The following is a 14,552-nucleotide window of genomic DNA, read 5'->3' as shown; positions in this document are numbered from 1 at the left end:
CTTTAACACTGACAAACTCTTGCTCTTGTGCCCCCCTTCATGGTTTGTATTAAGAATCTTGTGCTAAGTCTTTTTTTTCAACTTTATTATAAGAACACAACATGAAATCTATCCTAAGTGTATGTTATTGATTGTGCAATGTTGAAGAGCAGATCCCTAGAACTTGATTCATTTTACTTAACTAAAAATTGATGCCTGTTGTTTAATAATTCCCCTTCTCCCCCTATTTTCAGCCTATGGCAGCCACTATTCCAGTCTTTGATTTTGCAAATTTGACTATTTTAGATTCTTCACATAAGTGGAATTCTACAGTACTTGTCTTTCTGTGTCTTGCTTATTTTACTGAGCATAAAATTCTCAAGATCCATCCATGATGCGCGCGCGCGCGTGTGTGTGTGTGTGTGTATACACCATATTTTCTTTATCCATTCATTTGTTGATGGACATTTAGACTGTTTTTGTATATTAGCTATTGTCAAGTTTTTTTTTAAAAAAGGATTACATTCAGTGGTATGTTGGAACAGACTGAGACTGGTTCTGGGGAGCAGATGGTTAAATATTCAGAAATTTTGCAACCTGCTTGTTAAACCATTTTTATATCATCCATGGTGGAGGTATTTAAACCACAGTAATTGGCAAATGCTATATGGCAGGGCTTTTTCCTGCCCCCTAGGAGATCCAGCTTAGTAACACCATTGGTGCATCACAATATATATCGATTAAGTATAGCTTAAATATTTTAACAGAATCAATTCTCTGACTAAAACTTGGCCAAATCAATTGCATTTTGGACTTTCCTAAAATTCTGCAGGCATACATTTATATTATTTATGATGAGTCAAATGATTGAATTTCACAGGCCCTAATTGTAATATTGCATGATAATTGGAATTCTGAGAGGGTAAACAAGTTTTGAGGGTATATATTTACCTTTAATTTACTACAAAAGTCACCAAGACAAACTATAAAAAAAGGAAGACCTCACCTGTCTTTGTGTAAGGATGATAAATTACTTCTTGGCTGAATTGTTGCAGTAACTTTTATTAGACTCCTAATTCCTTCTATTCTATTCAACATTTTTTTTTTCATGTCAGCTCTCCTGAAGTAAAATTCTGATTATGTTTCCTCCTCTTTGAAACTCATACTTATCTCCCTGTTGCTCACAAAATATATAACCAAACCCACATCATGGCATTCCAGGCTCCCATGGTTACCCCATTCGTTGCATTTCCAACTTCAATTTTTCTTATTCTCTTTCAGTAACTGACTTAGTATCCAACCACTTAACTAGCCTAATAAGAATGTAAATAAGTCTGAGGAATATATCAAACATACTATTTTTATAGGTGTTCAATATTCTTAACAATGCTTAGAGGTACCATATTATTTTGGCCTCCTGCTGAGGTAGCTGAATTCCTAGAAGCCCTTTAATTTGATTGGAGGCACATCCATAATTTCTTGAAAAGGCCCTTGATGTGACTGAATATTCTGCCTTTTAAAAATCTTTTTTAACGTTATACCAAAAGTGTGCATAGTCACACAGCTTTTCCTTGCAATGCATTTGGCATTTGCTTCTGATTTTTAGTATTTTTTCCATTGGAGACTAAGAATTTCCCCAAATCCTCCAGTCCTGGTTCCTTTTTTTAACAGATTTTTTCCCTTTCACTTTCTCTCTCTCCTTACAATTTACTCTAAACAGAAAAGGAACATCCAGGAAGAAACTTCAGCACTGCTTGGAAATCTCCTTAGCTATACATGTAAGTCACTAACTTTCAACAACTGTTTTCCACACAACTGCAGAGCACAGTTTTGCTAAGTTTCTGCCATCCCACAACTGGGATCTCCCTTCTTTCACTTTACAGTGACATGTTCCTCATTTCCTTCTGAGACCTCACCAACAGTGTCCTTAAAATCCACATTTCTACTAACAGTCTATCCAGGGCTTTCCCTAACACGATTTAGGCTCTCACTGTCAAGGTCCTCAACATTTTTCCAACCTCCAGAAACTTCCAAAGCCACTCCTTGTGTTTAGGAATTTTTTAAAGTAGTACCCCCCTCTCAGTATTAAAATATGTATGCATTTCCTGCTGCTCCATAATAAATTCCCACAAACATTGTAGCTTAAAATAACACACACTTATTATCTCACAGTTCCCTTAGTTCAGGAGTCCATGGGTGGGTTAGCTGGGTCCTCTGTGTAGGGTCTCACCAGGCTTAATTTGCCAGGCGGTTGGTTGCATTTTTATCTAGAGGCAGGCTGGACTGTGGAAAGATCTGCTTCTATGCTGGCTGAAGTTAGCATATTTCATCTCCTTGTGGTTTTATACCCCTGGTTGTTAGGGTAGCTGTCGGTCACGGACAACTCTCTGTTATTAGAAGCCACTCTTGCTTTTTTGCATGTGGCCCTCTTCATAATGTCAAAGGTTGCTCCTTCAGGTTGCCTCTTCAAATCTCTCATTTCTTTCTGACTTTGACCTTAAGGCCTACTTTTAAAAGACTTGCCTAGGGTGCCTGGGTGGCTCAGTTGTTTCAGCCTCTGACTCTTGATTTCCACTCAGGTCATGATCTTGAGGACATGAGATCGAGCCCCTTGTCTTGCTCCACGCTGGGCGTGGAACCTGGTTAAGGTTCTCTCTCTCCCTCTGTTCCTACTCTGCTCAATTGCTCTTTCTCTCTTTCTCTCTCTCTCTCTCTCTCTCACTGTCTCTAAAAAAATAGAAGAACTTAAAAGACTTACCTGATTTTTTTAAAAAAATGTTTATTTTTGAGAGAGAGAGACACACAGAAAGACAGAGACAGAGACAGAGACAGGGCACGAGTAGGGTAGGGGCAGAAAGAGTTGGGGACACAGAATCCGAAGCATGCTCCAGGCTCTGAGCTGTCAGCACAGAGCACAGTGCAGGGTTCGAACTCACAGGCTGTGAGATCATGACCTGAGCCAAAGTTGGATGCCCAACCAACTGGGCCACCTAGGTGCCCCAAGACTTACTTGATTCTTACCTGATTAGGTGAATCTCACCCAGGATAATCTTCCTTTTGATGTATTTATTTAGAGTCAACTGATTTGAGACCTTAATTACATCTGCAGAACCTCTGCATATAACATAACATAATGTAACCTAACATAACGTAACATAAACATAAGATCACAGGAACAATCTCTTATCTTATTTACAGGTTCAGTCCCCACTCAAGGGGATAGGATTATACAAGACATGCATATCATGGGGTAGGAAACCTGGGGCCATCTCAGAATCCTGCCTACCAGTACAATCAGAGACATAGCAACTCTAACTGAGGTCATACCGGTATCAATGTGCAGAAGCAAACAGTTCATATCTGGAATATCTGACTCCAAATACCTTATTTTAAGTTTTTATTTAAATCCCAGTCAGTTAACATGCAGTGTGATATTAGTTTCAGGTGTACAATTTAGTGATTCAACATTTATGTATAACACCCAGTGCTCATCACAAGTGCCCTCCTTAATCCTGAGCACCTATTTAACCCATCCCCAGCCACCGCCCCCCCAATAACAACAGTTTGTTCCCTATAGTTAAGAGTCTGTGTCTGGGTTTGCCTCTCTTGCTCTTTTTGTCCCTTTATTCATTTGTTTTGTTCCTTAAATTCCACATATGAGTGAAGTCATATGGTATTTGTCTTGCTCTAACTTATTTTGCTTAGCATAATACTCCCTAGCTCCAAACACATCAATACAAATGGAATAATGCCATTCTTTTCTATGGCTGACTATATATAATATATATATATATATATATATATATATATATATATATTTCCTTTTATTTAGCCATTCATCAGTTGATGGGCATTTCCATAATTTGGCTATAGTTTTGTTTTTTGAGTTAAGTCATTTCACCTTTATTGCTAATAGTAAGTAATTCTTCATTTTTCTTCCCCTACCCTTGCTCCATTTATTTATTTATTTATTTATTTATTTATTTATTTATTTATTTTAATTTACATCAAAGTTAATTAGCATATAGCGCAATAATGATTTAAGGAGTGGAATCCAGTGATTCCTCCCTTATGTATAACACCCAGTGCTCATCCCAACAAGTGTCTTCCTTAATGTCCCTTGCTCATTTAACCCATCCCTCCACCCACAACCCCTCTCTCCAGCAACCCTCGGTTTGTTCTCTATATTTAACAGTTTCTTATGTTTTGTCCCCATTGGCTATTGTTGATAATGCTGCTATAAACATCAGGGTGCATGTGTCCCTTTGTTTTAGTATTTTTGTGTTCTTTGGGTAAACACCTAGTAGTGCAATTGCTGAGTAGTAGGATAGTTCTATGTTTAACTTTTTGAGAAATCTCCACACTGCTTCCCAAAGTGACTGTACCAGTTTTCATTGCCACCAACAGTGCAAGAGGGTTTCACTTTCTCCCAACAACTGTTGTTTTTTGTGTTGTTGGTTTTAGCCTTTCTGACAGGTGTGAAGTGATATCTCATTATAATTTTGACTTACATTTCCCTGATGATCAGTCATATTGAGCATCTTTTCATGTGTCTGTTGGTTATTTGTATGGCTTCTTTGGAGAAATGTCTATTCATGTGTCTGCCCATTTTTTAATGGATTATTCATTTTTTGGGTTTTGAGTTTTATAAGTTATCTATTTTAGATATTCTTTATCAGATATGTCATTTGCAAATATCTTCTTCCATTCTGTAAGTTGCCTTTTCATTTTGTTGATTATTTCCTTCACTGTGCAGAAGCTGTTTATTTTGATAAAGTCCCAATAGTTTATTTTTGCTTTTGTTTCTCTTATCTTAGGAGACATATCTAGAAAGAAACTCCTATGGCCGATGTCAAAGAAGTTACTGCCTGTGTTCTCCTCTAGGATTTAATGGCTTCCTGTCTCACATTTAAGACTTTAATCCATTTTAAATTTATTTTTGTGTATAGTGTAAGTAAGTGGTCCAGTTTCATTCCTTTGCATGTGGTGTCCAGTTTTCCCAGCACCATTTGTTGAAAAGACTATCCTTTTCCCATTGGATATTCTTTCCTGATTTTTTGAAGATTGACTGACCATATAGTTGTGGGTTCATGTCTGGGTTTTCTATTCTGTTCTATTGATCTATGTGTCTATTTTTGTGTCAATACCATACCGTTTGGATCATTACAGCTTTGTAATATAACTTGAAATCCAAATTGTGATGCCTCCAGTTTTACTTTGTTTTTTCAGGGTTGCTTTGACTATTCACAGTCTTTTGTGGTTCCATACAAATTTTAGGCTTGTTTGTTCTTGCTCTGTGAAGAATGCTGGTGTTATTTTGATAGGGATTGCATCGAATATGTAGATTGCTTTGGGTAGTATTGACATTTTAACAATATTTGTTCTTCCAATACATGAGCATGAAATGTTTTTCCATTTCTTCGTGTCATCTTCAATTTCTTTTATTAATGTTTTATAACTTTCAGAGTACAGATCTTTCACCTCTTTGGTTAAGTTTATTCCTAGGTATCTTATGATTTTTGGTGCAATTGTAAATGGAATTGATTCTTTGATTTCTCTTTTTCTGCTTCATTACTAGTGCATAGAAATGAAACATTCTCCTGTACATTGATTTTATATTCTGTGGCTTTACTGAATGCATGTATCAGTTCTTGCAATTTTTTGGTGGAGTCTTTTGGGTTTTCTATATAGAGTATCATGTCATCTGCAAATAGTGAAAGCTTTACTTCTTCCTTGCCAATTTGAATGCCTTTTGTTTCTTTGTGTTCTCTGATTAGTGTGACTAGGAATTCCAAAACTATGTTAAATAACATTGGTGAGAGTGGACATCCCTGTCTTGTTCCTGATCATAGAGGAAAAACTCTCAGTTTTTAATTGTAGGTTTTTCATATATGGCCTTTATTATGTTGAGGCATGTTCCCTCTAACCCTACTTTGTTGAGGGTTTTATGATGAATGGATGTAGTAATTTGTCAAGTGCTTTTTCTGTAACTATTGAAGTAATCATTTTGTTCTTATCCTTTCTTTTATTAACGTGATGTATCATGTTGATTGATTTGCAAATACTGAAACTTCTCACATCGCAGGAATAAATCCCACTTGATTGTGCTGAGTGATTCTTTTAGTGTACTGTTGGATTCGATTTACTAGTATTTTACTGAGAATTCTTGTACCCACGTTCATCAGGGATATTGGCCCGTAGTCCTCTTTTTTAATGGATTCCTTATCTGGTTTTGGTATTAAGGTAATGCTGGTCTCATAGAATGAACTTGGGTGTTTTCCTTTCTTTTCTATTTTTTGGAATAGTTTGAGAATAATAAGTATTAACTCTTCTTTAAATGCTTGGTAAAATTCATCTATGAAGCCATCTGGACCTGGACTTTTGTTTGTTGGGAGATTTTTATTATTGATTCAATTTATTTGCAGGTTATCAGTCTGTTCATGTATTTTTATTTTTTTCCTGTTTCAGTTTTGGTAGTTTATATGTTTCCAGTAATTTATTCATTTCCTCCAAGTTGTCCAATTTGTTGGCATATAGTTTTTCATAATATTTTCTTATAATTTGTATTTCTGTGGTGTTGGTTACTTTTCTCTCATTTGTGAAAGCAGAAATAAATGATATGGAAACAAAAATAAGACCAAAACAAAAACAAAAACAAAAACAAAAACACACTACCAATCAATGAAACCAAGAGTTGGTTCTTTGGAAAAAATTAATAAAATTAATAAACCCCTAGCCAGACTTACCAAATACCATTATCTTAACTGTTATATGTTACTTACACTCTCAAACAGAAAGCAAAAACAGGGGCACCTGGATGGCTCAGTTGGCTAAGCATTGACTTGGTTTTGGTTCAGATCATGATCTCATGGTTCGTGAGTTCAAGCTCTCATTGGGCTCTATGCTGACAGGATGGAGCCTGCTTGGGATTCTCTCTCTCTCCATCTCTCTCTGCCCCTCCCCAGTTTGTGTGCATGCATGCAAGTGCTCTCTCATTCTCTCACAATAAGTAAATAAACTTTTACCAAAAAAAAGAAAGCACAAACAAACAAAATTAACCAAAAATTTACTTTCCTCTCTGGCTTCCCTAAGTTTCCTTACTTCCATGTTTTGTTTTGTTTTGTTTTGTTTTGTTTTGTTTTGTTTTGTTTTTCTTGCTCTTACTAAAATATGGAATGTTCTTCTTATGTTCTGCAAATATACAAATGGCATTGCCTCACCATCTGTCCAGCCTGATTTAAATGCCCCCCTTTTTTTCTTAATGTTTCCATTTCTTGCCTTGATGGGATAAAGCCTTTCTTTCCTTCATTCCTCTCTATTTTAACACATTATATTTTCTATCTAATGTTGCAGGTGCTTGTGTTTGGATTTTATTTATTCTTCTAGGCAACAAAAAATATTAAAAAAACATATTTAGGCATCAGCATTTGGCATACTAATGAGTATCCTAAACACATGGGTATAGCAAATATTAAATAATAATTTGATAAGTGGACAAAAAAGTTATAGTAATTTGATGAGCATTATCACATAAATACCACTCAGTTGATATTATTTGTTATACTTGCAGATATGTTGAGTTTTTATTTGATTTTATGTGATTCTTATTTTATTCACTGTATAACCACACACACACACACACACACACACACACACAATGTATTTTGTTCATCTTTGATTACATACTTGTATTTAACTACTTGGGTGGCACTTTCATAGTCTGCATACATAGCTGAAGTAAATTGCATTGACAAACTATGTAAAGGCTGTTGTTTACACTTTCTCCATTCTGGGTATTGAGATCTTCACTAGAGTATCTGGCTTTCTTGGACTAATGGACATAGTTAACTATCATTAAAACGCTTTTGATCTTGGGATTTCTACATATCCCAAATGGATTGTTGAAAAAGACTGAAAACATCCACATAATGAGAAATTTTATATATATGGGATTAAATTATATATATATATATATATATATAGAGAGAGAGAGAGAGAGAGAGAGAGAGAATTTAAAAAATATATTGAGTTCTGATGTCAATCTCTATTTACATCAGTAGATAATAATCCTTAACCACAATTGCCTGATTTATTCTTGGACTAATCATCACAACTCTGCCTTTCACTATTCTATTCACTATTCTCTATGTCATTATATTTTTTTAATTTTTAATGTTTTTTATTTATTTTTTGAGAGACAGAGTGTGAGTGGAGGAGGGACAGAGAGAGAGGGTGACACAGAATCTGAAGTAGGCTCCAAACTCTGAGCTGTCAGCACAGAGCCCAACGTGGGCTCGAACCCACCAACCATGAGATCATGACCTGAGCCGAAGTCAGATGCTTAACTCACTGAGCCACCTAGGTGCCCCACTATGCCACTGTTCGTAAGACTCTTTACCTAAACTGTGCTATGTCTTTGTTTAAAAACTCACTCAGAACAGTTTTAAATTACTAAATATTTAACAACTTGTTTATTTATAGAATTCTTTTTTCCCTATATATATTATTTCTAAATTTGGACCCCTGCTTTATTACATAACTCTGATTTGTTATTCCTATATGTCCTTTATTCTCTGTCTTCTTCTATACCCATATTCTTCTGTATATTATAGGGACTGGTGATTTTTAAAATGTTGTTTGGCTGGAAGAATCACATTACATGTTGACTATAGATGAAAAGCTGATTTCTCACTGGCTACACACCATGTCAATATTCATATGATACCAGAAAACACCCAAAACAGGTAATTAATTAATGGTATTATCAATTAATGACATCGATCATAATATTATGCAAAAAATTATAGATATAAATATAATTAGAAATATAAATACAAATCATAACATCATATGGTGATCAAACAGTTTTATAATAATTTAGCATATAAGAATTAAACATTTGATCATTGTTTTAGTCAATTCGGACTGCTGCAAGAAAATACCACAGATCAGATGGCACAAACAATAGATGTTTTTTTCTCACCATTCTGGAGGCTGGGAAGTACAAGATCAAGACGGCAGTGAATTCACTGTCTGATGAGAACCTTCTTCCTGGCTTGTAGATAGATGGTTGCCTTCATCCTGTATCTTCACAGGGTGGAGAGAGAATAATACTCTGATTTGTCTTCCTGTTTTTATAAGGGCACTAATACCATTAAGGGAACTCCACTCTCATGACATCCTTTAATGCTAATTACTTCCCCAAAGACTCATCTTCTTACAGTATCACATTGGGAGTTAGAGCCTCAACATATGAATTTGGAGAGATATAAACATTCAGTCCAGAACAATTATCATAGGAAGCATACATAGAACAAAGTGAACTGCAGTCAAGCCTGAAATGTGCCAGCTGATTTGGGACTAAAGTTAGGCCATGGTGTTTTCCTGTTGAGCAGAAAAAAATTCACAGAACATCAGTTAAAAACACAAGATGGTTCTGTAAGCATGTCTGTTCACATACAAAGACAAAAACCCTTTGCAAACCACAGTATGACTAAAACACTTCTTTTTCCAGCTAATTGGTTTGCTACTTCTTTACCAATTACAGCTTTAACCTAGTTCCGTTTCTCTCATCCAGTGAATTAAACCAAGATAGCTGATTATAGAATTACTCTTATTTTCTGAAAGCATCTAATTCAGGAAAAAACAAAAACAAAAAGAACAACCATCACTTTCTTGAACCATCTGCAGAATCACCTAACACAGGCTCAATCCTTTAAAAAGCAGCATGGAAGCCTCTCTCACTAATATTCCTGCCTGTTCCCCATTTCACACAAGAAGGTGTGAAATCCTTCTTGTGGCAAAAAGTAATAAACCCAACTGCGTTTGCCTAAATGTGTGATCCTAGTCATCTTTAGCTGATGGGTACAACACTGATAAATAAGTAATTGATTATGCATTTTACTGTATTATTCTAAATTTAGTCCAGTTTAGAAACAAGTAAAGCCATTTTTATATTTTTATCAAATTAATGTTATAAAATGACAGAATTAAGCAGTTCACATTAAGTGAGAAGGTCACATAAAGTGAAACAGCTTCCAGCCATTAGAAAGTAGTTGCACAATTTTTTTTTTTTAGTTTGCCCTAAAAAAAATCAATGTTTATTTTAAAACAATGAATTGTCACTTTTATTATGATATAAGGCCTTAAAAATAATGAACCATATACATAATTCCCCCTTTAAGAAACCATAAAATAAAATGGGATAATTCAACAATATATTACATTCAAGGCTATTTGAAATATATTGTCCTGTGAAAAATATTTTCTTTTTAAAATTCTAGTAGCTGAGACATTAAACTGACACAAATAAATAGCTTATTTGTCTCAAGTGTCCAAATGAACTATATAGAAAATCAATTTTGGCTAAACAAAAAACAGATGGAAAATAATGTGATTACATTAAAATGACTATGATAGTAGTCACCACATAAAAATAAGCACTGGGTTTCATTTTCTCAAATATGAATGCTGTAGACTAGAGAAAAGAATTATCACAAGGGAATGAGAGTAAGTCTCATGTAATTTCCTTTTATTACCCTCAGAGAAACCAGCATTATCATTATCATAAGCAGATGAGTAAAATAGAGCTCTACAATAAGTCATAATAGAAGAAGATCATTTAGAGAAAGCAGTAACATTGTCATTTTCTTTGAAATCCTTGAATGTGAATGAAAACAAAAGAGGTCTAATGAATATTTTAAATGAATAGCTTATTTAGTTACCTGAACACAAAAGATCTATTATCCAATGACTTAATTGACTGTGTGTGTGTGTGTGTGTTTTAACAGCCCAGCTATATTACTGAAAGCATTCTTCTGCAGAGTTTAAGTTGTACTCCTGATAGTCTTTTGATTTGATTCAAGCTCACCAAAGTCTCACAACTCTAAGCAGAAAAATAACTATTTCTCAGTGGAACAAAATGAATACAAGACAAAATATTGTCACAATATTTATATTAATATGCTTTTGTATTTCTCATAGTTGCTTAGGGGATTATTTGGGCCAAGAGTTTAACAAAATTTTTATTTATCCTGAGTAGTCAGAAATTATAATGATATTCTTTCATATTTATATCAAATTGGTACACCTACATTTTGAACTTTTTGTTACCTTGCATTATATCAACATTTTGTTTTTACCTTTTACTTTATTTACTTCCAAAAAAAAAAAAAAAAGAGGAAAAAGAAGATGAGGAGGAGAAAGAAAAATTAAAGAATAAGTAACTTAAAGAGTAAGGAAGGAATTTACTCTAGAAAAATTTAAAATAAACTAAGTAGTAAGACTCATATAGGATAATATAATTATGTATTGCATATCTTTCTCAGATATGCAAAGCTACCATCAATAAAAGAGACAAAATAAAATCTCTAATTTGATTTACAATAGAAAATATTTGCAACTAAAAATACTCAAAACACCAACAGAAAAAACAAATTTAATCGTTTAAATAATGGTTAAACAAATAATGATTATCATTATCATTCCAAGGTTTTGCATAGTGAGGAACACCAAAAATATATCTGGTTATAATGGTGAAGAAAAATGGAAGAAAAGCTGGTGATGATAATGTGAGCAAGACAAAAATGAAAAACAAAAGTAAGTTACATCATGATTTGACTATACCTACTGGATCTTTTTTTTTTTTTTTTTTTGGTCATTTTTCTTTGCTTAAATCAAGAATCATTTGTTTCTTTTTGACTTCTTGTATATAAAACATGTTTTCAAACTTCTCTTTCTAAATGTTCTAAATGTAACTTTTTCCTTGGCTACTTTTCAGGAAGAATCTTTACTTCAAGTACATCAGCACAATATGTTCTCTTCATATATTTTCATATCTACTTCTTTGTATCTTTCTAATTTAAACCCATTTTCTTTCTTTTGTTACATGCTTCATGATGCCAGTTATTGCTACAAGACTCTTTTCTGTTTCATCTATTCTAAACATCTACTTCTCTGATTATTTTTCACCTCACATAATAAAAATAACATAATAACAAAACAGCTAACTATTTAACTAAGCCATGAAGGCAGAAATATAATCTGTATTTAATAACGTTTGCTCTAAAACAAACACTCTTGAAATCTAAGCATTCCAAGTATCAAATTGACTTTTGCAGAGTTGTTTGAAGGTTACTTTGGAAGTTCTTTTATAGTATACCCCTATAATCTGTAAAAGTGATCTATTCAGTCACAGATATTGAGTAGAAATGTCATATTGCTATGCTATGCAAATCTCCCTAAGGAGTATCTAATTTACATTTGATGGGAGGGAAATGATGATATGATAAAACCCCCAAAGGGTAATTTCTTCTTCACTTTAGGTATTCTTTGCAGTTTGGCTAAGAGGTTTGATCTGTGGTCTCACATCTCCATGTTCTGGGCTGAAGGAATAGCCACAAATTGGATTTTGCAGAGAAAGGAAAAAAAAAAAACAAAAAACATGACGATTCATGTCTGGTTCCTAAAGCTTCCACCAGAAAGAATCACATTTCATGGGTACTTACATTTTATTAACTAAGGCAAGCTATAGGTCTATCTAACTTCAATGGGGGAAATATAATCCCTTCACTTCCAAAAAAGGATTTTAAAATATGTGGCATGCAACAAATACTTAGAGCTTTGTATAGCCCTTTCTATGGTTAAAAATTTCTTGACATAAAGCAATTAAACTATAAGTCTAAGAAATTTTGTTCTGTACAAATCTAGATAATATGTTTAGGACATTTTACATAAAAGTAACCTCTAGGAAAACCCCCTTTTTTGTTTATAACATAATATATGCTCACTTAAAAGAAATTGAAAACCACAGAAAATTATAAATAGGAATGTAAAGATCACCCAAAATTTCACAAGCAAAAAAATGATGTTAACATTTTGTTATATATTATTTTAGAATTTTTAACACATGCATTTTCTTATATTTTTTTTTTGTTAAAGGCCTCAGATGTCTCATACTGTCTTAGGGGTTATTTTTACCTTTTTTAATTCAAAATACATTTTTCCATACTGTGTAGAATTCTCTTACTAGCCACAAAATAGCTAAGACTTTGCCATTTAGATGGATTCCCATAATAATAAACTACAAAGTAGTAAAAAATTTAACCCCAGTGTGAAGGTATTAGGAGGTGGGGCCTTTGGTAGGTGAATAGGTATGAGAACAGAGCCCGCATGAATGGCATTAGTACCCTCATAAACTAGACCCCAGAGAACTCCCTTGTCCTTTCCCATGTGAGGACACAGTGCATCTATGCACCAGGAAAAGTGCTGTCACTAGTCACCGAAACTTCTGGCACCTTGACCTTAGATATCCCAACCACCAAATCTATGAGAAATAGATTTCTGCTGTTTATAAGTCACCAAGTCTATGGAGTTCCTGTTATAGCAGCCTGAATGGACTGAAACAAATCCACATCTGGACTTTGTAATCTGTTCCCTCAATATTTTTGTCTAACTTTACATGGAAACCACACTCTCTTGATTACTGTAGCTTTATAATAAGTCTCGAAATTAGGTAAGGTAGGTTCTCCAAATTAGCACTCCCCGCCCCCCCACCCCGGCCCATATCAGCTTTTGCAGTATAGTCCATTTGCTTTTGCTTTTTCATATAAATTTAGAAGCAGTTTATTGAAAGAAGTCCTTCTGGGATTTTGATTGTGATTGTGCTGAATCTTTAGGCTCTTTGTTGCAAGAGATAGATCAAGGAAAGCAGTAGCCAGCCTAACAGAAGTAAATATGGCTGCTCATCAGGATGAAGTAGGACCAATGTTACAAAAGGGGGACAGGGAGAAATAGGTATGGCACCATGTGGCCCATGGAAAACCTCTCAGTATTCTACTGACCAACTTTGATAGTTAATGAGCAAGTGTGCCAACCAAAGCCGGGAAAGCCATGGTGACCAGGGTCTCAGATCCCACATAAGCTACCTAAACCAGTGTGCTACTTGATGTTGTGGGGCATCTGGAATGGGTAATAAGAGAGAAAGATAATAACCATCACTCACATTTTACTGCCAGCTTCTGGGACTCATCTATAGTTTGCTTCATCATTCTTCCCCACATAAATTTCCCCAGGTAAGAGATAAACCAGAATTTTAAAGACGTGTACCCAAGACCAGCTTACTGTATGAAGAGTTGCTGTATAGGGGCTACGCTGTAGTAATGGCGGTGGTATACCACAAAGATCCTTCTTTAAGGGTCAAGGAAGATCCCACTTACTAGGAATGTTGCCAGCTAAAGTTTTACAATTTCGTTTCTCCCCAGGAATTACTCTCGACCAGAAGGATCTGCCTATCCCAAATCAACCCCATCTGAAAACTGATTTATGTGGGGATAAACAGACCTGACCCCTTTTCTGCAGTCTTGAACTTATCTGAATGTCGGGCTATTCTTGCTTTACAGCTACCTGTCATAAATCTTGGTTGCAACTGCGTCACAGTTCAACCTCTTTAGTAATCCAGTCCTGCTCTCCATATTTTTTCGCATGTGTTGTTTTTTCAAGCATTTGCAACACTCTTCTTCCATGTATCTCTTTTTTTAAAATTTTTTTTTCATGTTTACTCTGAGAGAGAGAGC

This window comes from Panthera onca, chromosome C2, assembly GCF_046562875.1.
Source record: "Panthera onca isolate mPanOnc1 chromosome C2, mPanOnc1 haplotype 2, whole genome shotgun sequence".
In the NCBI taxonomy this organism is placed as follows: Eukaryota; Metazoa; Chordata; class Mammalia; order Carnivora; family Felidae; genus Panthera; species Panthera onca.
This window is presented reverse-complemented; position numbering follows the sequence as displayed.